General features: G+C 46.9%; 1 protein-coding gene across 2 annotated transcripts in view; it reads right to left on the bottom strand.

Moving 5' to 3' along the window:
• LOC144094208 (uncharacterized) overlaps nt 1-19,481 on the bottom strand; it is a 59,836-nt gene extending 40,355 nt beyond the window's left edge. For both annotated transcript variants that reach the window (XM_077628135.1, XM_077628136.1), the window contains exon 1: nt 19,175-19,481. The gene's annotated coding sequence lies outside the window, so the exon portion shown is untranslated. The remainder of the gene's footprint in view (nt 1-19,174) is intronic.
• Nucleotides 19,482-22,470: the final 2,989 nt, after the last annotated feature.

Genomic DNA, 22,470 nt, shown 5'->3' with positions numbered 1-22,470 from the left:
AACCGGCACTCGGTGCACCGACGCCGCACACAATGAGAACCCCGACCATGACGCAGGCTGCCTTGAAAACGACGCCGCCACCAAGAAGAGCTTCGACCACACGCCCCACCCGCGATTCGCATACGCGACGAAGCCGTGACCCGACGCCGAGAGCGACATGCAATGCAAGAACCAGGACCCATGACTTAGAAGTGACTATCGACGGCCGGAAAGTTACCGCTCTAGTCGAAACAGGAGCCGATTACTCGGTGATGAATGGAGCATTCGCTTCGCAGCTGAGAAAAGTAACAACGACTTGGGACGGCCCACAAATTCGCACCGCAGGGGGCCACCTCATTACTCCATCAGGACGATGGCAAGCGCGAGTGACTGTCAAAGGACATACCTATCCTGTGACCTTTGTTGTGCTACCGCAATGCTCCCACGAAGTGATCTTGGGTATGGATTTCCTTAATGAGCATCAGGCGATCATCGACCTACGATCCAAGCTGATCACGCTTTCGACGGACGAAGCCATCGCTTCGATGGAAACTCGGGAAAATCACGTTGCCCTGAGGGTCCTGGAGGAAGAAGCGATCAAGCGTTATCATGACCGTAGACGCCACTAAAGCCATTAACGCTGAAGCCATCACCGAGGGCAACATGCAGTTGCTCCTAGACTGAGGAATCAGCATCGCAAGAGGCATCGCACATTTGCGCAATGGCCAGGCCGAAGTACTGCTGGCTAACATCAGCGAAGAATACCGACATATTAACAGAGGAAAGACGATTGCTTTCTTCGACGAAATATCCGACGTACGAGACTCATTTGCCCTCTCCAACCCCTCCGCAGAAGATTCGCCTAACCAAGAGAACTCGCCCACTTTCGACATCAACCCAGACCTGCACCGGAACAGACAAGACCAGATCCGCAATCTGCTTCAAAGCTACAGTGAGTGTTTTTCGACATCGCCGAAGGTGCGAAGACGCCAATTGCCAAGCATCGCGTTATAACGAATCAACACGTCCGACCTCTCCGTCAAAGCCCCCACCGTGAGTCACCGCAAGAACGACAAGCCATCCGGGACCAAGTCGAAGAAATGCTTCGCGACGACGTCATCCAGCCTTCAAACAGCCCATGGGCTGCACCGGTTGTTCTAGTGAGAAAGATAGACGGCGCACCGCGATTCTGCATGGATAACCGCCGCTCGAACAACATAACAAAGAAGGACTTCTACCCCTCCCCCGCATCGACGACACACTGGACCGCCTCTGCAACGCCAAATATTTCTCGTCGATGGACCTCAAGAGCGGCTACTGGCAAATTGAAGTCGACGAAAGAGATCGCGAGAAGACAGCACTCATAACTTGTGGAGAACCTGTTTCCCCCCTCCGTTTCGATGCGGCCCATCTTCATCGTCGGCCGTCGGGACGGACAGCCCCCGGCTGGGCGAGGAGGGAAGTCTCCCTCACTGGGGGAAAGGGAACGGCGACGGGAGCGCCACCTCGTAGGTTACGCGGAATTCTGCGGAACCGGAGAGAGGCTCTTCGGGATCCGGCCAGCGTCGCGAGCGGTTGGAGCCGCACGCTCCCGCCACCTTCCGCGGCAGGCGCACGGGGATCCGTTGTGCCTTGCCGCTGGACTTCTGGTTCCAGGCAGAGAAGCGAGCGCAGCAAACGCGCGCTCTGACCGCCTTCCCCAGCAAATGCTAGGGAATGGCTTTGCCCCAAGAATGCAGCGCGCACGGGAAAACCCGGCCGCCATTATCGGCGCATACAAATGTTCGCCGCCGATACCTCCGAAGTCGCGCCCCTGCCCCAGCCGGTAAGTCGGAAGTCCTTCTTACGTAGCCTTCTATTTCCGAGGAATGCCTCGTTGATGTTTTGTAGCTAGCTGGCCCGCTCTGTGTATTGATTGCAACTGTAATAAATAGCATATGAGTGTTTACGCTGTGTCGTCCCTTCCCTTTGTCCCTCGAGCACGAACCCCTCCGCGGTTCGCGAGCGGGAACGCTGCATCCGTGGAGTGGGAGTGCGAGCGGGGCGAAAGGTTTGTCCCCCCGTATTTCCACAAACTCCAGATGGGCTGTTTGAGTTCAAGGTGATGCCATTTTGTCTCTGTTCCGCACCAGCGACGTTTCAGCGAGTAATGGATACAGTGCGGGCAGGCCTGAAGTGGAAAATTTGTCTGGTATATTTAGATGACGTCGCTGTCTTCGCCTCGAACTTTGAAGAGCACCTCAAAAGACTTCGAACAGTACTAGACTCCATCATGTCGTCTGGTCTAACCTTGAAGGCAGAGAAGTGCCACTTTGCCTACGAAGAGCTACTGTTTCTAGGCCACATCGTTAGCAAGGAGGGAGTACGCACGGACCCGCAGAAAACAGCTGCTATTGAACAGTTTCCACCTCCGGAAGATAAGAATGCAGTGCGCAGATATCTCGGACTGTGTGCATATTACCGACAATTTGTGAAAAACTTTTCGCGCATTGCCGAGCCTCTGACCCAACTGACGAAAACTGACGTGCCGTTTAAACGGGAAGCGCCGCAAGCAGAAGCCTTCGAGTAAGTTCAGCGTCGTTTACATTCCCCACTGATCCTCGCGCATTTTGATGAAAACGCCGATACTGAGGTTCATACCGACGCAAGCAGCGTGGGCCAAGGTGCCGTTCTCGTTCAAAAAAGCGACGGGCTGGAGAAGGTCATCGCATACGCTAGCCGTTCCCTTTCCAAGGCCGAGGCTAGCTATTCGACAACTGAGAAGGAGTGCCTTGCCATCATCTGGGCCACGTCAAAATTCCGCCCCTACTTGTACTGACGACCATTCAAGGTGGTCAGCGATCAGCACGCGCTGTGCTGGCTCGCCACTTTGAAGGACCCCTCTGGCCGACTCGCTCGATGGAGTCTGCGTCTCCAGGAGTTTGACGTCACCGTCGTTTACAAGTCCGGACGCAAGCACTCTGACGCCGATTGCCTCTCACGAGCCCCTGTAGATACACCGCCGCCGGACGACGATGAGGATGCCTTCCTGGGACCCATCAGCCCCAGCTCGTTTGCAGAGCAGCAACCCTCCGACCCCGACCTAAAACGCCTCATCGAGTACCTGGAAGGCAAGGTTTCTTCACCCCCCGCTTCATTCAAGCGAGGACTGTCTTCTTTCTGTGTGCAGGATGAGGTCCTCGTGAAGAACTCTGCAGCGAGCAAAACAGCCTACCTCCTTGTTTACCTGCTAGTCTTCGTGCAGAAGTTCTACAGGCTACACACGACGAGCCGACGGCTGGACATCTCGGCTTTACTCGCGCTCTCCGCCGCATTCAAGACCAGTATTACTGGCCCCGACTTTCTGCCGACGTCGCACACTATGTGAAATCCTGCCGAGATTGTCAGCGACGAAAGACCCCTTCCACACGACCAGCAGGATTTCTGAACCCCATTGAACCTCCCTCAAGGCCATTTTAGCAGATCGGCATGGACTTGCTTGGCCCTTTTCCAACATCAACATCTAGAAATTAGTGGATCATCATAGCGACCGACTACCTGACCCGCTATGCCGAGGCGAAAGCCCTACCGAACAAAACAGCAACAGAAGTCGCCAAATTTTTCGTGGAATGCATTCTTCGACACGACGCCCCCGATGTGCTCATTACGGACAGAGGAACAGCATTCACGGCGGAACTAACGCAAGCCATCCTGCGTTATAGCCAAACCAGCCCCCGGAGGACAACTGCATACCATCCGCAGACCAACGGACTGACCGAGCGCCTGAACAAAACCATTGCCGATATGCTTGCCATGTATGTCGATGCCGAACACAATACCTGAGATGTCATCCTGCCTTACGTCGTCTTCGCCTACAACACCGCAGTGCAGCAGACCACCCAGATGACGCCTTTTAGGCTCGTCCATGGCAGGGAGCCCACCACCACGCTAGACGCCATGCTGCCCAACGTTACTGAAGAAGAGAACGTCGACGTTGCCGCCTACCTTCAACACGCAGAAGAAGCTCGAAGGCTTGCCCGATCACGGATCAAAGATCAGCAGCGATGCGACGCCAGACGCTACAACCTACGAAGACGCAACGCGGAATACAATCCAGGAGACCAAGTCTGCGTGTGGACGCCCATTCGCTGCCGTGGATTGAGTGAAAAGCTTTTGCGTCGCTATTTCGGCCCGTACAAGGTTCTTCGTCGGCTAGGTGAACTGGATTATGAAGTCATCCCTGACGCAATGACTGCATCCCGGCGACGCCGCGTACGACCAGAAGTTGTCCATGTAGTCCGTCTGAAGCCGTATTATCTGCGCTAAATGCCGCTGCATTTCCATGCTCTATTTTCGCAAAATCCGTTTTTTTTCTAATACTAGTTGCATTATTTGTTTTAATGCATCGGGTCGAGCTTATTTGAGAGGGAGAAATGCCGCGAATATTTGCAGTGCTTGTTCGTTTTTCAAATCTGCCGCCACACCCCTTTATCGCTTTGTTTGCGACGCAAGACGCGACTAGATTTATCTCCATTGATCGCAGTCAGGCAGAGCTGATTCTACGTTGTTTCGAAATGTTCTAGTAACTTTGCGCTCTTTATCTAGAAAGTTCGCTATCAGCTTTAAATTGAGCACGGCCGACAGCGGCGGGCATTCTATTCGATTACCGCCGAGCACGCTTGTCGCTTCGCCGCCGCCGAGTGATTCAGTCCATTTGGGTGCAAGTCAGCCGAATAAAGTTTTCTTTTAGAAAACCGTTTTGTCCGTCTTCATCGCTGCTTCGATTGCCGTCACCACTACGCGACAATATGTATATATTTAAAGGCGCCAGGGAAGGAGACACAATTTCACCAGTGCTATTCACTCCTGTTTACAGGAGGTATTCCGAGGCCTGAATTGGAAATAGTTGGGGATAATAGTTAATGGAGATTCCCTAAATAATCTGCGATTCGCTGATGACATTGTCTTGCTGAGTCACTCAGGAGGTGAATTGCACAGCATGATTGTTGATTTAGACAGGCAGAGCAGAATGGTGGGTCGAAAAATTAACATGCACAAAACCAAAGTAATTTTTAACAGCCAAGCAAGGAAACAGCAATTCAGAATTGGAAGCGAGGTGATGGAAGTGGTAAATATCTTCTCAGGGCAGGTAGTAACAGCGATCCGGATCATGAGAGAGAAATACCTAGGCGGATAAGGATGGAGTGGAGCACATATATGGCAGGTTCTCTCAGATCATGAATGGCAGTTTACGAATATCCCTCAAGAGAAAAGCGTACAACAGCTGCATCTTGCCAGTACTCACCTACGGGGCAGAAATGTGGAGGCGAACTAAATGGGTTCAGCTTAAGGACAACGGAACGAGCCATGGAAAGTAAAATGATAGGAGTAGCGTTAAGAGACCGGAAGCGGGCAGAGTGGGTGAGGGAACAAACGCGGGTTAATGGCATCCTAGTCGAAATCAAGAGGAAGAAATGGGCTTGGGCAGGGCATGTGATGCGAAGGCAAGATAACCGCTGGTCCTTAAGGGTTACGGAGTAGATTTCAAGAGAAGAAAAGCATAGCGGTGGGCGGCAGATGGTTAGGTGGGCGGATGAGATTAAGGAGTTCGTAGGTATAACGTGTGCGTAGCTGGCAAAGGACGGGGTTATTTGGAGAGACATGGGAGAGGCCTTTGCCCTGCAGTGGGTGTAGTCAGGCTGATGATGATGATTCAAAGGATGCTGTAATCAAGGACAGCTTTCTGTATGTAGTGGAAGCTACAAGTGCGAACCGCCAGCTAACAGATCTGTCTATTAGGCTTGTGAGCGCAGAATAACAGCGCAGAAGGCGACTTCTCACGCTCATAGCGTTCCCTGCATAGCCAAAAAAGGTGTACTCGACCAGAGCCTGTTAGTGGGCATATTTTTTCTGAGAGCAGGAGCCTTTGAAATTATAAACAAGCTCAAAGAGCGGCTCCACTGGTGGGCATGCCTCTGGAGCTACTTGCGTGGCTTTTAGTTTTTTTTTGCACAACCGCGTAATTTCAACACGATTGCTTATGGGCATGCGAGCAGGCTAGCATACTTTTGGGAAGGGCTCACTGCGGACATCTTGACAGCCGGCACGTGCCATCAGATAGTGCTGAAAAGCAGTCCTGCCACAGTTCTTTTGGTTTATCCACTTGCTCATGCCAGTACCCGAGTGGCACTCGCACACTCGCATGTCTTTGATTCCAGCCCTGTATTCCGCTCAGAAAATGCATTTCTTTGTGAATGTACATTCTCAGGCTGATAATTCTGTGCAGTGACACCCTCTTCTATGTTTAATATTCTCTTTATCCTATGATATGTGATATTACCGAAGTTTTTCCTTAATCTAGGCCCCTTCAAAAAAAGATGCCTCACGGAACCGGAGAACTGCGCAGAAGCGCAAAATGGCAGACTTTCTCACAAGAGAAGAAAGCAGTTCTGATGGCGACGATGATGTAGTGCCAAAAAAAAATGCCCCTCGATGAGCAATAAAAAAATGAGTGTTCGAAAGAAGAACCAAACATTAAAGAAAAAACTGCTGACCAGCAGGTGCACCTTGATAGAATTGAAGATATCCACTTCAATAAACTTGGTGGGTACATAATTACTTTGAAAATGGTCGTTTTTTTATGCATGTGCCTATAAGAGTAGTTTTAATGCAATCCAGTCTGTGATGCTGACACGGATAGTAGTGAGCATACAAGTTTCATTTACACTGTTATAAAAGTGATCCGAAACAGCATGTTGTCTCCCTAACTGCTCGATGTCTAGTATTTGTTTACGAGCAAAAAGCTTTTTCTGGCAACCCACTTTTCTTGAGAAATGAAACATAATAGTCATCTCTGTGCAGATTGTGCCGAATCAGTCTGGTATTACAAGTAACCAGCCTTTTTTTCTTCTAAGGTAATTGCCCTTAGGAAAAAGGGGGAGGAATTAAAAGATATGGTCAAACAGACTCTCTGCTTCAGCATTTATCTTTTTACTTTCTTTGCAGAAACGTGGCTTAAAACGCAAGGCTGCGGTCAGTGCCCTAGGGTATGTGCTGCCTTTGTATGTGTGCCATTGAGTTGCATTTGTACTCCATAATTCTACACACACAAGTTGTCGCATCTTGTGACCACTTCGAGGAGCGTTTGCACACTTTGCTAGGAGTGTATTACTTAAGTTTTTTTGTCCTGTGGCGGGAATAAGAGGGTGGGTATTGCATTCATAGTCAGCGCTACGCACTTCTGCATTTGGCATGCAGTCCACTGGAGCAGCGGATGTGCTGCTCTACACTACAAGACAGACATATGAGAACATCTGCATTGTGTTGTCTTAAAGTGTGCAATTAAGAGGTCCCATTACAGCATATTGCTGTGGGACCTCTTTCTGTACAGTCAATGAGTCTACGTGCGCATTTGTCATGTATTTTAAAAGGACAGTGAGGAGAACTCTATTAACTTTTTTTGTTAGCAAGAGCCCTGCTGGTAGCTGCGCTTGGAACAAGGACAATAGAAATTTTGAACGGAAAGGTAGCCCCGCGAAAGCCTAACGCCCTGACCTATAATGAAGTTGTCCAGACGTTAGTCAGCTACTACTACGACCTGGTACCGAATGAAATTTCAGAATGTTTCAAGTTCTTCCATCGCTGCCAGCAAAAAGGGGATACTGTACGTGCATTCATAGTGGCAATACGGCAGATGGCACACAACTGCAATTTTGGAACTATGCTGGACAGAATGATAAAGGAACGTATTGTGTGCGGCGTCAGATCAAAGAACATGCAGAAGCAGCTGCTAGCGAAGAAAGATCTGAATCTTGAAGAAGCCGAGGCTCTAGCCGTTGCCGGAGAGAGGTCTGAACGCGATTCGCAAGGTATTGTTACGGACCAAGAACAAGCAAGATTGATAAAACTCTCTGGTCAATACGAATCGCGCGCGAAGTCGCAAGGCGTGTAACAATGCAAATGTTGCGGTAAGCGCGGTCACAAGACCAATGCTTGTCGACTAATCAAGCGCAAATGTTACAGTGTGCACGGCCGGGGCATTTAGCGAGAATGTGTGCGGCAAATGAAACAAGCAAAATGCTAGCAGTAACTGCTCAGGCTACGGAAACCAATGAGAGTGATAGGAGCACGTCACAAATTTGGTCCTTGACCACCACGCGCTCTCTCATACCGCTCATCAGAAAATCGTTTTTGTGGAATGCATTAAAAAAATGATAGACATCGATTCTGGCTCCCCTGTTTGTGTCATTCCCAAGAGCATTTAGAAATTGCACTCTCACCGATGGCCGCAGCTACAAAAGGCGGAAGTACAGCTTTCATGCTATCTCGGAAAGTTGCCGCTTCTAGGTGCACTGACAATGCTACTTTCTTATGAAGGTACCACAGTGCAGTGCAGTCTGACAGTTTTAGACTGCAATGGCCCCAGTCTATGCGGTCGGGACCTGCTGAAAAAATTAACGGATGAACGCATTCAGGTGCTGAGCGTGTATTTGACGGCTCCTAGGTGTGCCAAAACAAGCCTTGGAAAACTGGCCGACGCTGCTCCAACAACACCCAGACCTTTTCACTGAAGGCGCTGGTCTCATAAAAGGCCCGCCAGCCCGACTGCACATCAATGCCGGAGCAAACCTCAAGTTCAAGGCTAGAAAAATTCCTTTTGCACTTCGTGATAAAGTGTCTAAGAAGCTTGACAGATTTGTCTCAGCTGGTATAATATATCGAGTTCCTCATTCCGAATGGGCAACTCCCATCGTGCCAATTTCGAAGAAGTACGGAATAGTGCGCATTTGCGGGGACTTCAAGGTTAGAGAATGCCTGATGTGGAGTTGGAAACTGCTTTGACTAGAATTCTTCTTAACTACAGAAATTCGCAACAGGATTCAGGGTTTTCACCGTCCGAACTTCTTCTTGGGTGCTGTTTGCGTACAAGACTAGATGTGTGTCTTCCTCCCAGGAGCCACGAAAAGCCCAAGAATAAAGCGGATGATTCCGCCATTTGGTACTTCGCCCCTGGAGAGGCCGTCTATGTGCGCAACTACGGCATAGGAGAAAAGTGGTCACTAGGCAAAGTAAAATCGATGAGTGGTGCCCGTTTAGTCACTGTGGCTACTGAGGACGATGTCGTTCGACGCCATGTCGACCAGATCCGGAAACGTCCATTAGACACACACGGAAGCATACACATATCAAGTCCCGAGGAATCGCCTCCGACGACCTTAGGGGCACCAAAATATGAGGCTCAAGACCTTTCCGAAGGACCTGTTCCTGACCTACGTCGGTCCACAAGAACCGGAAAGCCAGTGGAGCGCTACGGCTACTAGGGGAAAGGAATGGTGCAGATAACCTAATCGGGGCAACGTGCGCCTCTCCGCGCATGCGTCGATGGTCCCTCTTTCCTTCTTTCTCTCTTTTCGCTTCTATATATATTTCTGAGCTGGAAACAGAGAGTCGTCTTTTTGCTCTGCGAATCGGCCTAGATTTCATCGCGTAGCTGCTGGCCTTCGACAAGTAGAACGTAACAGTAACATCAAAAACGTTAAGGATCCTCTTTGAGGAGTCCCCTACATCCTTATCGCAGCTGGTAAATTTTTCAATCGAGCATGCATGAATTTCTCCTGAGTGGAAAAATCGCAAAAGTGATCCTTACCTAAAAAACAATGGTGGTGACTATTCTCTGGAAAATATTAGACCCATTTCATTGACATCAAACGTGGGTAAGTTAATTGAAAAGGTCATACTCTTACATGTTTCGGAGCTTGTGGACCGTAATAACATCCTTAGTGCCTGTCAAATTCGTTTCTGTCACAAATGTTCCATATGAAATGCTCACACTCATCTTGAGAGTCGCATTCGTCTTGAGCCGCACCAGAAAATGCATGCTGCGTTGGTGAACTTAGATTTAGCCAAAGCTTATGAGAGCGTAGAAAACTGCATAATATTGCAAAGATTATATACTCTGCAGTTTCCGAATTACTTACTTGTGTAAATATCTGCGTTCCTTGAAAACAGACAGTTTTTTTGTATTCTAAATGGTGTCAATTCTGGAAGATATAAACAATCTAGAGGTGTTCCACAACGGGTAGTCTTGTCGCCTGTGCTCTTTAAAATTCTAAGGAGCTCTATTCCCAGTCATCGAAACATTCGTATGTTCATCTCTGCGGACGACACTGCATTTTTCACTGCTGTAGCTGACATTTAATCTCTCTACGTGCGACAGCAACGGTACCTTAATGTGCTTAAAAGTTGGTTGTTTGACTTACGTCTCAACCTAAATATAAACAAGTGCGCTGTACTTGTTTTCCAAATGAAAGATCCTGTTCATCTGTATCAGTTACCAGCGACAAAATATTCCTCAAGTCATTAAAATATCTTGATGTCATTTACGATGACAGCCTGACATGGCGCTCCCACATTGACCATGTCGCAGCGAAAGGGGCTCGTGTTTGGGCATGTTTCATAGATTAAGTAATTCTCGGTCTGGAATGCGGAGAGATGCACTTTTGCTGATATATGTTTTGTATGTCCGACCAATTTTAGAATTTGGAGCTGTGCTGTTTTTCGGTACGGCTGCTTACAAAATTCGCCCGCTCGTTTTTTTAGAGCGGGAAGCGCATCGGTTGTGCCTTGGCCTCCCCAAATGTGTGGACAATAACGTGATTTATCTTGAAGCCCGTATTCCTCTTTTATTATCTAGATCTCAATTCCTAACTGTTCAGACGTACCTAAGAATATAGAATCAGATTTACACCGTTCCTTGTGTGTTTTTTGTTGCCAGCTGACATCCTTTTTCGGAGTCCACTGGCCTAGATTTCATACCCCGCAGGAAGTTATGGTACAAAATTTGCTTGAACCTTTAAATGTTTTTTTTGTACAACATCCTTCCGACAAAAAAACAGTGGGTACTCTGTAGAAATTGTCTGTGATGACATTTTCTCGAAAAACGCTAAGCAATTACCACCCCGCATTTAAATGGATTATTAGAAGACCATTTACAAAGCCTACCTATTAGCTTAACGATAGCTACAGACGCCTCCAAATGTGATGAAAAGGCAGGGGCGGGAATATATTGCCCGCTTCTAGATTGCTCTTTTTCTGTGCGGCTTCTCGACTACACCCCAATTTTCAAGTAGAGTTTCTGGCGGTGGTGCTTGCTCTTCGCAAACTAGAGCCAGCTTTCTCTTCAGTGGCTGTCATTATAGACTCTCTTTGTGTTCGTCCCTTGCTTCGACTGTAGATTCGCCAATCCAGAACACCTTCCATTCATTACTCCCTGCGCATTTGAGCCTTGTTCACATGATATGACCCCGCAGGGGGGGCGCCTGCAGCTTGCAGGCGTTGGTGAGTGGCAACACCACGGGTTCCCGAGCATCCGCAGGGAGATCCCCGCAGGGGAGTGATGGTGAACAGTGCATCACTAAGGACCCGAGCACCCGTGCCTAGCCGTGCGTGGCATGGCCGTGTCCGGGGAAAAGGGGATCCTGGTGGTTGAGCCGATGCCGTGCGTTTGGACCTTTAAGGCCGCTCGGCGGAGGCAACACACCACTTTGGCCCCAGCTTCCTGTAGACGGCACCTCCAGCCTGACCCGACCGGGGGAAATCGGCAGTCGCCTTTTCCTATTCTCCCCTCCATATTTCACTTTCCTATCTCTTTCTCAAAACTCTCCTATCTCCTACTCACTTCTTGGTTTTTCCTTCTTTCCTGGCGTCGAGTGTTAACCTTGTGTGACCAACTACGCTGAGTTGCATCATATTTGGTTATAGTTGAGGTGTACAGCTGGCGTGGGCAGGACTTGCTATAAAGTTCCTGTCCCGTCCCCTTGTTGGACTCCATGGTTGGTGGCTGGCACTATGACCGAATAACTACATTTTTATGGCTCCCCCCCATCCCCTTTCGAAACCAGATCGCTCTCTCAAGAGAGGGCGGAACGAAGCAGCAGATTTTTTTTGCCAAAAAGAAACCGACTTTCACGAAGTTCCATGTCATACACACTAAATGTGAAGAAAAGCAAGCCCGTATATTATCCCCATTTCTCGTGTCCAAATGCTTAACCGACCCCTTGGGACCCGGGTACAGGATCTCAAAAATGGCCAGTGGTGACTTACTGCTTGAATTACGTGACAGCACACAATGTTCCAAACTCTCAAGCATTGCATCTATAGGGAACATCTCTGTCTCCGTGACTCCCTACCGATCTCTCAACACACTCCGAGGCGTAATCTCTGAAACTGACTTTATCCATCTGACAGAATCTGAAATGCTTCAAGGACTATCTCACCAAAATGTAATTGACGTTCACAGAATCAAAATCCGCAAGGACAACAAGGAAATAGATACTAAGCACATGGTCCTTACATTTAACACCAGCACCTTGCCCGAAGCTATCGAAGTTGGATATATGAAGGTCAACGTCACACACTGCATACCAAATCCCCGCCAATGTTTCAATTGCCAGAAGTTTGGCCACGGCTCACAAAGTTCCCGCGGCCGAAAAACCTGCGCGAAATGTGCTTCGAAGGACCCCCATTCTTCTCGGCTTCTACCGGGCCGATGGCAGGGCCATCTACGCCCCATGCAGGGACAACGAAGGCTGCTCTGCCACCCTCAAAGCAGGGAGAGCCGGTCCATGGGTCGGCGTCCCGCAGGACCTCCCCCCATCGGGAGAGGCCTGAAACTAACACAACCGCGGCCCCTCCGCTGTCCTCCAGCACCTCTGTTGAGGTGATGGATACAACACCCACTCCGCCTCCATTACAGAGGCGGAAGAGCTCTCTTGAGAGGAAAAAATCACCGGCCCCTCATAACGGCCCCACCACATAAGTAGACCTCGCTTTATTTCCTCTCAAAATCTTAAACATGGCTCTTTTAGTTCAGTGTAACTGTAGAGGCCTGTTGAGGAATTACAGTGACATAACAGATATTTTAGGGTCAATGTTGCCCGTAGCCTTATGTCTCCAGGAAACTTATCTAGATCCACAACATATGAATATCCTGAAACAGTACAAAACTTTTAGACGCGATCGCGAGCAGGCAAATCGACTCTCGGGAGGCGTCGCGATTGTCGTTCAAAGCGGGGTTCCTGCTCAAGAAATCACACTTAACACAAAACTTGAGGCAGTTGCAGTTAGCGTCGTTAGTACAAAACAATAACAGTATTTTCTCTATATCATCCCCCACACATCACATTAACAATCGAATATTTAGAAGGCCTGATTGATCAACTGCCGGAGCCATATCTGGTAGATGGCGATTTTAATGCTCACTCCCCATTTTGGGGTAGCGAACGATGTGACTCAAGGGGACAAATAATTGAAGCTTTTATTCTATCAAATATTATGTGTCTTTTAAATACGCGAAAAGCCACTTATTGTTGCCCAAGCTCGGCAAAAATGAGCTTCCTCGATTTAGCTTTCGCATCACCATCGCTTTTTAACGATTTTAAATGGGATGTTTTAAATGACCCTCTGGGAAGTGATCACCTACCTACTATCATCAGTCTCTCATCGTCCACTCCAGTCATACCCACAAGACCACGGCGCTGGAAACTTCACTTCGCCGACTGGTCACTTTTTACAGCAAGTGCCACACTAGAAAAAGAATTTTGTGAAGATCTCAGCATAGACGAAATAATGAAGTTTACTACATGCATGATATCGGCCTCTACACTAGCCATACCACAAACAACAGGACAGAAAACAAAGTATGGCGGACAAAAGAATGCAAATTGGCAAAAAAACAACAAAATTAAGCTTGGGGCTCTCTTTGTCGGTATCCCACAGCGGAGAACTTGATTGCCTTTAAGAGGGCCAAGCCCAGAGCGCGATTCGTCCGAAGAAATCTCGAGAAATCCTCGTGGCAGAATTATGTGTCCTCAATAAACAGCTCAATAACCTAAAAAAACGTGGGAAAAGGTTCGTAGATTCAGTAGTGACCACACCCTTTTCAGACTTCCTCTATTGACTACAGCCTGGACACAAACGTCATTGGAAGAACAGGCTAACATACTGGGTGAGCATTTTGCTGAAGTTTCCAGTTCGTCCAATTACACAAACACGTTCCAGAAGTAAAAAGCAATAGTAGAAAAACAAAAACTTCCATTTGAAGCAGGTATGCACGAGGACTACCAATCAACCCATCACACTCCAGGAATTGAATAGGGTTTTATCTTCCGGTAAAAAGACAGCACCAGGCTCAGATATTGTGCATTACACTATGCTTGCCCATCTCTCTGAGGCTGCCGTGCAGGCATTGTTGAAATTCTTTAACAAAATATGGATAACTTGGAATATACCTCAGGAGTGGAAGAAAGCAATAATTGTACCTTTTCTGAAACCCGGAACAGCACCGACAAGTCCTAACAATTACAGACCGATAGCCCTCACCAGCTGCATTGCTAAATCTTTCGAAAGCATAATAAACATTAGACTGACCTTCACACTTGAATCTCGTCGACTCTTAGATGTACATCAATGTGGATTTAAGAAAGCATGCTCGACCACTGATCACCTTGTACGCCTAGAAAACACAGTCCGGGAGGCGTTCATCCACAAACAGCACTGTATCAGTGTCTTCTTCGATTTAGAGGCCTATGATATTACGTGGAAGTTCGGCATCCTCCATGACCTTGCAGAACTAGGGATCAGCGGCAGGATGCTGAACTGCTCGAACGACTTCCTAACTTCACATTCAGAGTCCGTCTAGGAGCAACTCTGTCAATGACATTCACACAAGAGAAGGGCGTACCCCAGTGATGAATTTTAAGTACGACACTCTTCATAGTAAAAATGAATTCTTTAGCCAAAGTAATACCCAAGTCCGTAATGTATTCAGTTTATGTCGATGACCTACAGATAGCATGCACTTCTTCCAGCACAGTGTCCTGCGAGAGAAAAATACAAATGACACTAAATAAACTGGCTGCTTGGGCAGAGAAAAATTGATTCAGGTTCTCTCCTCAAAAAACAGTAGCTCTTCGGTTCTCATTACGACGAGGCCTGCAGGTCGATCCCCACCTGTGCTTGAATCAATCCACACTGCCAGTAAAACAAGAACATAAATTTTAGGCGTCACTTTTGACAAAAACTCACATTTCTACCGCACATTAGCAACCCTAAAAAGAATAATAATAATAATCTTTATTTTGCCATCGTACATTTGGATGGGAGGACGGCGGGAAAAAAGCTGCTCGCAGGCAGCTTGACCAGCCCACAGCCCCTCTTTTTTTTTTGGCAGAAGAAGCACAACAATACATAAAATCTGTACACAATTTGGCACAGTAGTCACAGTACAAACAACAGAATAACATGAAATCACAGAAAATGAAAGTATCCGAAATCATGAACTATACATAAGGCGGAGATTTCTGTAAGGACATGAAAATAAATCAAACCCATCTAATTTGTAGGTGTTCAAAAGAGAGGGTAACGTGTAGGATAGGCGCTGTTTCCCGGTGTTCAGACGAGGAGTAGGAACTAACCACCGTTCTGCATATCTAGTGGGGTATCGTGGCAAATTGGTTTGCAAGTTTGCAAGACCCTGTAAGCTATTCAGATTGTGTCTTAATTCTGTTTTGATCTTCACGCTGAGTCGGTATTTATATAAGTTGTATATTCTAATTACCTTGGCATTGTGAAAAAGGTCTGCAGTGTGGGATCGTTGTGATGTATTATAAACATGACGTATGTATTTTTTCTGTAAAAGTTGTATGCGCTGTAAAATAGACGGTGCTGCGGTTCCCCATACGAGTTGACAATAGTTAAGGTGCGAGCAAAAAAGTGAGTTATATAAAAGCAATTTGGTTCTCGTTGATAGCTGATATTTTAAACTGCCTACCAAGCCGGTGATTTGAGCTAACTTTGTTATGAGATAGTTTATGTGATCATTCCAAGACATATGGGAGGAGAAAATTACTCCAAGACACTTGAAACTCTCCACAATTTCTACGTTACTGAAGTTTAGTACTATGGCATAATGTGGCGGGATGATTTTGTTTATTGGCCGAAAAAAGATTGCTTTGGTTTTCTGTTCATTTATACGCATGGAATTATTTGTTGCCCATTTTCCCAACGCTATCATTGTGTCGTTACATGCGGATATTATTTCTGAGATATTTTTTCCGGAGAAAAAGATGCTCGCATCATCCGCGTACATAATAAATGTTACTTCAGAGTTTATGTTTATAATATCATTAAGGTATACATTAAACAGCAGTGGTCCTAGTATACTACCTTGTGGTACACCAGCGTGGATAAATTTAATTGCAGAACGGGCCTTATTTAGATGAACCACTTGCTTTCTCTGAGATAAATACGACCTTATTAGTTGTAAGGCAGTTCCGCGGATGCGCTATCGCTCTAGTTTTAGCAACAGAATATTGTAATCCACCAAATCGAAGGCCTTTGAAAAATCTACAAATACACCAAGTGCCAGAAAGTTTTGTTCAAACTGTTCAAGAATAAATTCTTTTTGTGGAAGAAGTGCCAGTTCGGTTGATTTGCTTTTAGTAAAGCCATACTGATGTGAAGTAAGAAGATTGTATTTGTCAATGAATTTGGATAAGCGTATGTGAAAAAGTTTTTCAAAGACCTTCGAAAACACAGGTAATATGGACACCGGTCTATAGTTGCTCAGATCATTTTGGTCACCTTTTTTATATATTACAGTTACTTTCCCTATCTGCATTTTGGCCGGAAAGACTGCTGTTGTTAAACATGTATTAAATATGTTGGCAAGACCTGGAGCAATGATGTCGGCTACGTGTTTCACAGGCCGCACCTGAAGGTCATCGATATCTCGGGATGTACTATTTTTTAGGTTCTGGATTACAGATATTATTTCCTGGTCAGTTGCACGTTGCATAAATATAGAGTCACTGTTCGGAGTACTCATGTACTCTAAAGCGTCGGACGAGCCGCTGCTCGTGGCAGTCCTACAAAAGAAAGCATTAAATGCATCGGCTAACTCGTTTCCAGATAACTCTTGACCATTGACTTGTAGTTCCGAGGGTGCGGCATGAATCTTGCGACGGTGTAGAAGCGTGTTTAGCCGAGACCAAAGTAAATCATGTCTGTCACGATCAACGTTCAGATAAGAAAGGAGGTATTCCTTTCTTGCGAACCTCAGTTTTTTGGTCAATTTATTTCTGTGTTGTTTAAAAGTGACCAAGTCAACTTGGGCTCGTGTACTTAGAAACCGTTGATACAGTTGGTCCCTAATTTTCATTTCATGTTTTAATTCTTGTGTTATCCATGGCTTCCGTATTTTACGACTTCTTCGACGAGACTTCAACGGAAAATGAGCTGAATACAAGTTCTTAAATTGATCAAGAAATAAATTGTACGCTTCATTTGCATCACTTAATTGGCATTCATTTGTCCAGTCAAATTTTTGCACCTCCTCGCGGAACCCCTCAAGCGTAGCGTCTGTTATTATCTGGTGGTATATTTCCTCATTTTTTTTTCCTCTCTAGTCGACTACCGTTGACACAGAGGAAAACAGTCAGGTGGTCGCTGATGTCATACGATATTACACCAGCTTTTGCAGCGTGTACTTGCGCGTTTGTAATAAAAAGATCCAAAACAGAACTTGATTCAGTAGTGACTCTAGTCGGTTCAGTGATTACATTTACGAAACCATTTGAAGTGATAACTGTACTAAAATCTCTTGCATGTTGGGTATTAGAGCCCATATCAATATTGAAGTCTCCACCAGCAATTAGAACAAAATTATTTTCAATGGCAAAAGCTATAAAAGAGTCATAGAATTCTAAGAACTTAGAAAAGCTGCCGTTCGGTGGGCGGTACCAGACAGAAAGTAATGTTTTGTCCGTATACAGTGTAAGCACTTCAAAGTCTACAGTCATCACACAATAACGATCAACAAGCTGGCATTCAAAACTGTCCTGAACCAGTATAGAAACACCGCCCCCTCGGGCATCAATTCTATTCAGGTAAAATGTGTTGTAATGTTGCAGCCTGAAAACACCTTGATCATTTGTGCACCAGGTTTCGGTCAGCATGATTGTCGAAAATTAGAAATTAAACTCATCAAACATCTCTTCTAAGGAAAACACCTTGTTCTTAACCGACCTGGCATTCAGATGTATGCATTTTACAGAAGTAGGTAATAACCGTGACACAACCGTGTTTAGCTCATGTGGCAAGTAAAATTGCATGGTCATTTCAGCCGATCAAAGTCCTCGGTACTCTTGACATGTATCGCTCCGGCACCATCAGTTTTTCGCACCAGAATCTTGCCATTCACATGCCAGACATAGCGATAGTCCTTTTCTTTGGCCGCAGCCTTTATCGATCGAAGTAGTTCCCTATCTTGTCGAGTCATGTTTTTTGAATGTACACACGTGGTGTACTGTCCTTCAGCTTACTTTTATTTGCCAACCACGCGTCCCTCGTCGTCTGCCTTGCAAATCGAGCTATTATACCGGGAACACTATCTGGTTTAGAAGGCAGCCGGTGGACGGAAACATCACATGGCGTGATGTGTGGGACCTCAAGTTTATCTGCAACGGTATTTAATGAAGCAATTAGATCCTCATTCGGTACCGCTGCAATTCCATGCACTTCCAGGTTTTGACGTCGACTTCTGAACTCGAGCTCACGCAGTTCTTGCTGGAGTTGCGCTTGTACGACTCCATTACTATCATCCACCTGTTCTAGCTCTGCGACTCTCGATTTCAGTGCCTTTATCTCGGTGTCTTGCTGGTCTATTTTCTTTTCAAATTCATCAAACTTATCAGACATAAAAGTGATGGCTTGTTCCATTTTCTGAACCGTTTCTTTCAGGGCAGGTAGGCATTCAAGACTTTGTTTGATGGACATAAGAATAACCCTCATATCAGTGTCAGAAGCACCCTCTTCAGAACCGGAACCAGAACGCTGCTCAGCGCGGCACGCCTGACAACGCCAAGCTTTTCTAGCAGCATCATTTTTGCCTTTGTAGGATTTTTCTGTTAATCCGGCGCATTTACCGAAGTGGTATCTGTGTTCACATTCAGCGCATTTCACATTCGCTTCTTTAGCGGCAATGTCCTTTTCACACGAAGGGCATTTGTCAGACATTGCACTAGCAGCGTCCTGGTTTCACATTATAGGTTCGCAAAGCACATATGGAACTAGTATGAACAATTGCATCTGGGGCAGCAGCAGCAGCGGAAACCATGTAAATCAAGAATAATTAAGGGAAATGAATTAGAGCATTTACCTGCAAATACGTAGCGGTACGGTTACGATGTGTACACGGCGCTGCCGCTGCTGCCAAATGGCTTCCTGGACAAGCGACGGGGTTTATCTGCTGTTCGTTCTGCTGTGGCGCCTGCGCAGTCACAGTCAACCGCTGGGTCGGGCGAAGAAGGACGATGAATCTTGGAGGCGCTTGATAGCAGCACGGCTGTAGTTCGGCAGTTGCAGACGTTCGCCACGAGCAGGAACGGGAATCCGAGCGGGAGGGCAGCCGTGCGGCTGAGCAGCAACTGCAAATACGTAGCGGTACGGTTACGATGTGTACACGGCGCTGCCGCTGTTGCCAAATGGCTTCCTGGACAAGCGACGGGGTTTATCTGCTGTTCGTTCTGCTGTGGCGCCTGCGCAGTCAAAGTCCACCGCTGGGTCGGGCGAAGAAGGACGATGAATCTTGGAGGCGCTTGATAGCAACACGGCTGTAGTTCGGCAGTTGCAGACGTTCGCCACGAGCAGGAACGGGAATCCGAGCGGGGGGGCAGCCGTGCGGCTGAGCAGCAACTGCAAATACGTAGCGGTACGATTACGATGTGTACACGGCGCTGCCGCTGCTGCCCAAGCCCTCAATGTATTAAAAGTACTCTCGCGAAAACGGTGGGGGTCCGACAGAGCATGCCTATTACATATATACCGCTCTTTGGTGCGCTCCAATCTGGACTACGGGTGCATAGTATATGGTTCAGCAAGAGCATCCTACTTAAAACGACTGGACCCCGTTCATAATCTTGGTCTGCGCCTATCAACTGGCGCATATAGAGCATCCCCGGTAAATAGTCTTTATGTTGAAGCAAATGAGCCCACACTAGAGGATAGAAGAGTCACGCTTACATGCACGTACAGCCTAAAAACCCGTTCTCTTCCTAAACATCTCTGCTATCCGATTGTTACCAGGTGCCCATCTAGAAGGTTATTCAATAATAAACCACATTTTATTAGGCCACTAATAATGCGCTTTGAAGATAAATGTGAAGAGTTATCAGTGCTGGACGCCCTACCGAATATTGCACAAATACATGAATATCTGCCACCATGGTACAGCCTCCCTTCGGTGTGTGACTTCACACTGACACAGGTAAACAGAGATAAAATGCCACACGAGCGCATACTGCAAGAGTTCTTTGCACTACAAGAAAAATATGCCACCTGCACTGAATTTTACACTGATGACTCAAGAAGAGAAAGTCATGTCGGAAGTGCAGTAATTCAAGGAAAAAACGAAAAAAATGATACGATTGCCACAGTATGCATCGGTATGTACTGCGGAGTGTCATGCCATCTTTGTAGCCGTAAAACAAATAGTAAAACAAAACATAAAAAATAGCATCATTTAACCCATTCACTGAGTATGCTCAAAGCGCTGCACTCTACAAATGCTTCTGAGCCCATAATCGGAAAAATCTTACATAACATTGTTAAAATCACAAAGCAAAAACATAACAATATATTCTGCTGGATCCCTAGCGATGTTAGAATTTTAGGTAATGAGAGAGCAGGTGCTTTCGCTGCACAAGCTCGAATTGGTGATATAAAACAAGTTAGCATACCACAGAGATTTTTCTAAATTACTGCACAGGAAACTCAGAAATAAGTGGAAGGTTGCATAGGACGAACAGACAGACAACAAACTACATTCTATAAAGCCCGTTTTGGGAGTATAGAGATCATGTAAACATCAGGAACGTTTTTCAAGGGTTATTTTGTATCGACTACGCATTGAACACACAAACCTTACACACAACTTCTTAGTGACAAAAAAGACAAGCCTCTCTGTGAAATGTGTGGCGATGAACTCACGGTAAACCATATTTTGATTTTATGCACAAAACTGTAACTGAGGAAAAATATTTCACTACATTCTACAATGAATACCTCCCACTACACCCCATGTTACTTTTGGGTGATCAAGCACTGGATGATTTTACAAGTATTTTTTAGTGTCTCAGAGAAGCCAATGATTTAAACAAACTTTAGATATAAAAAGCGTAACCTTTAACTAAAGCTCTAACCGTGTGTTTGGCGCATCATAGCCTCAGTTGCTTTTGCGCCATTAAAATCAATACACCTACCTAACTAGCATAATATTGTCACGTGGTGGTGACGTTGAAGAACACAGTAGCAATACTGTGAAAGACAAAACTAACTTTTATTGGGCGAACCTGTGCCCACAAAAGAGGCTACACTTACAGCACAACGGTAGCGGCGAGCACGGTCGGCGATCGTCGAAAATGTGATCGCGCGGGTCAAGCGCGTCGGCTGTTATATAGCAGTCGTCGAATGTTCCAGACTAATCGTTGGGACCCGCGTGCCTTCCACAAAGTTCTACACCATTCGCGTCAGGCGATGAAATCAGATAACATAAGGATCGTCTACAACAGACAGCGAACAGAAGCATCGATGACTTGCCAGAAACTTCGGATAGATGCAGGCGCGTCCCGGGCTGTGCGATAACACTTGTTAGGCGGCGAAACGTGGCCGCCCGATAAAGATAAATGACACGTGTCATTACCCCCCTCTTGAAAAGCATCGACCCGATGCTGCAATCAAACGAAATAAAGAAAAGCACTCGTAGCAAGGAAAACAACAAAAATAAGGAAGTTCGTCAGCGTCCGTAAAAGGGTTTAAGGCGCACCACGTGTATCACTTCAGATCGTGCGCGGCGCCGCTGTGAATGCGAAGTGCCCTCTGGCACGACCTCATAGTCCAGTGAGCCAATACGTCGAATGACCTTGTAAGGTCCGAAATAGCGTCGCAATAGTTTCTCACTGAGTCCTCGTCGGCGTATCGGGGTCCATACCCAAACACGGTCGCCGGGCTGGTACTCGACGAAGCGTCATCGCAGGTTGTAGTGTCGGCTGTCGGTACGTTGCTGGTTCTGGATCCGTAGGCGGGCGAGCTGTCGAGCTTCTTCGGCGCGCTGGAGAAGAGACGTGCGGCAGCATGGCGTGGAGCGTCGCCGTCGGGTTCCTGCCGTAGACTAACTTAAATGGCGTGATCTGTGTTCTTTGTTGCACCGCCGTGTTGTAAGCGAATGTTACGTACGGCAGGACCGCATCCCATGTCTTGTGCTCGACGTCGACGTACATTGCTAGCATGTCGGCGAGGGTCTTGTTCAGGCGTTCCGTAAAGACCATTCGTCTGCAGATGGTAGGCAGTTGTCCTCCTGTGACTTGTCTGGCTGTATTGCAGAATGGCTTGCGTGAGCTCTGCTGTAAAAGCCGTTCCTCTGTCGGTGATGAGGACTTCTGGAGCACAATGTCGCAG

Source organism: Amblyomma americanum, chromosome 6 (genome assembly GCF_052857255.1).
Source record: "Amblyomma americanum isolate KBUSLIRL-KWMA chromosome 6, ASM5285725v1, whole genome shotgun sequence".
NCBI lineage: Eukaryota > Metazoa > Arthropoda > Arachnida > Ixodida > Ixodidae > Amblyomma > Amblyomma americanum.
The sequence above is the reverse complement of the archived record's forward strand: the minus strand, read 5'-3'. Positions and strand labels throughout refer to the sequence as shown.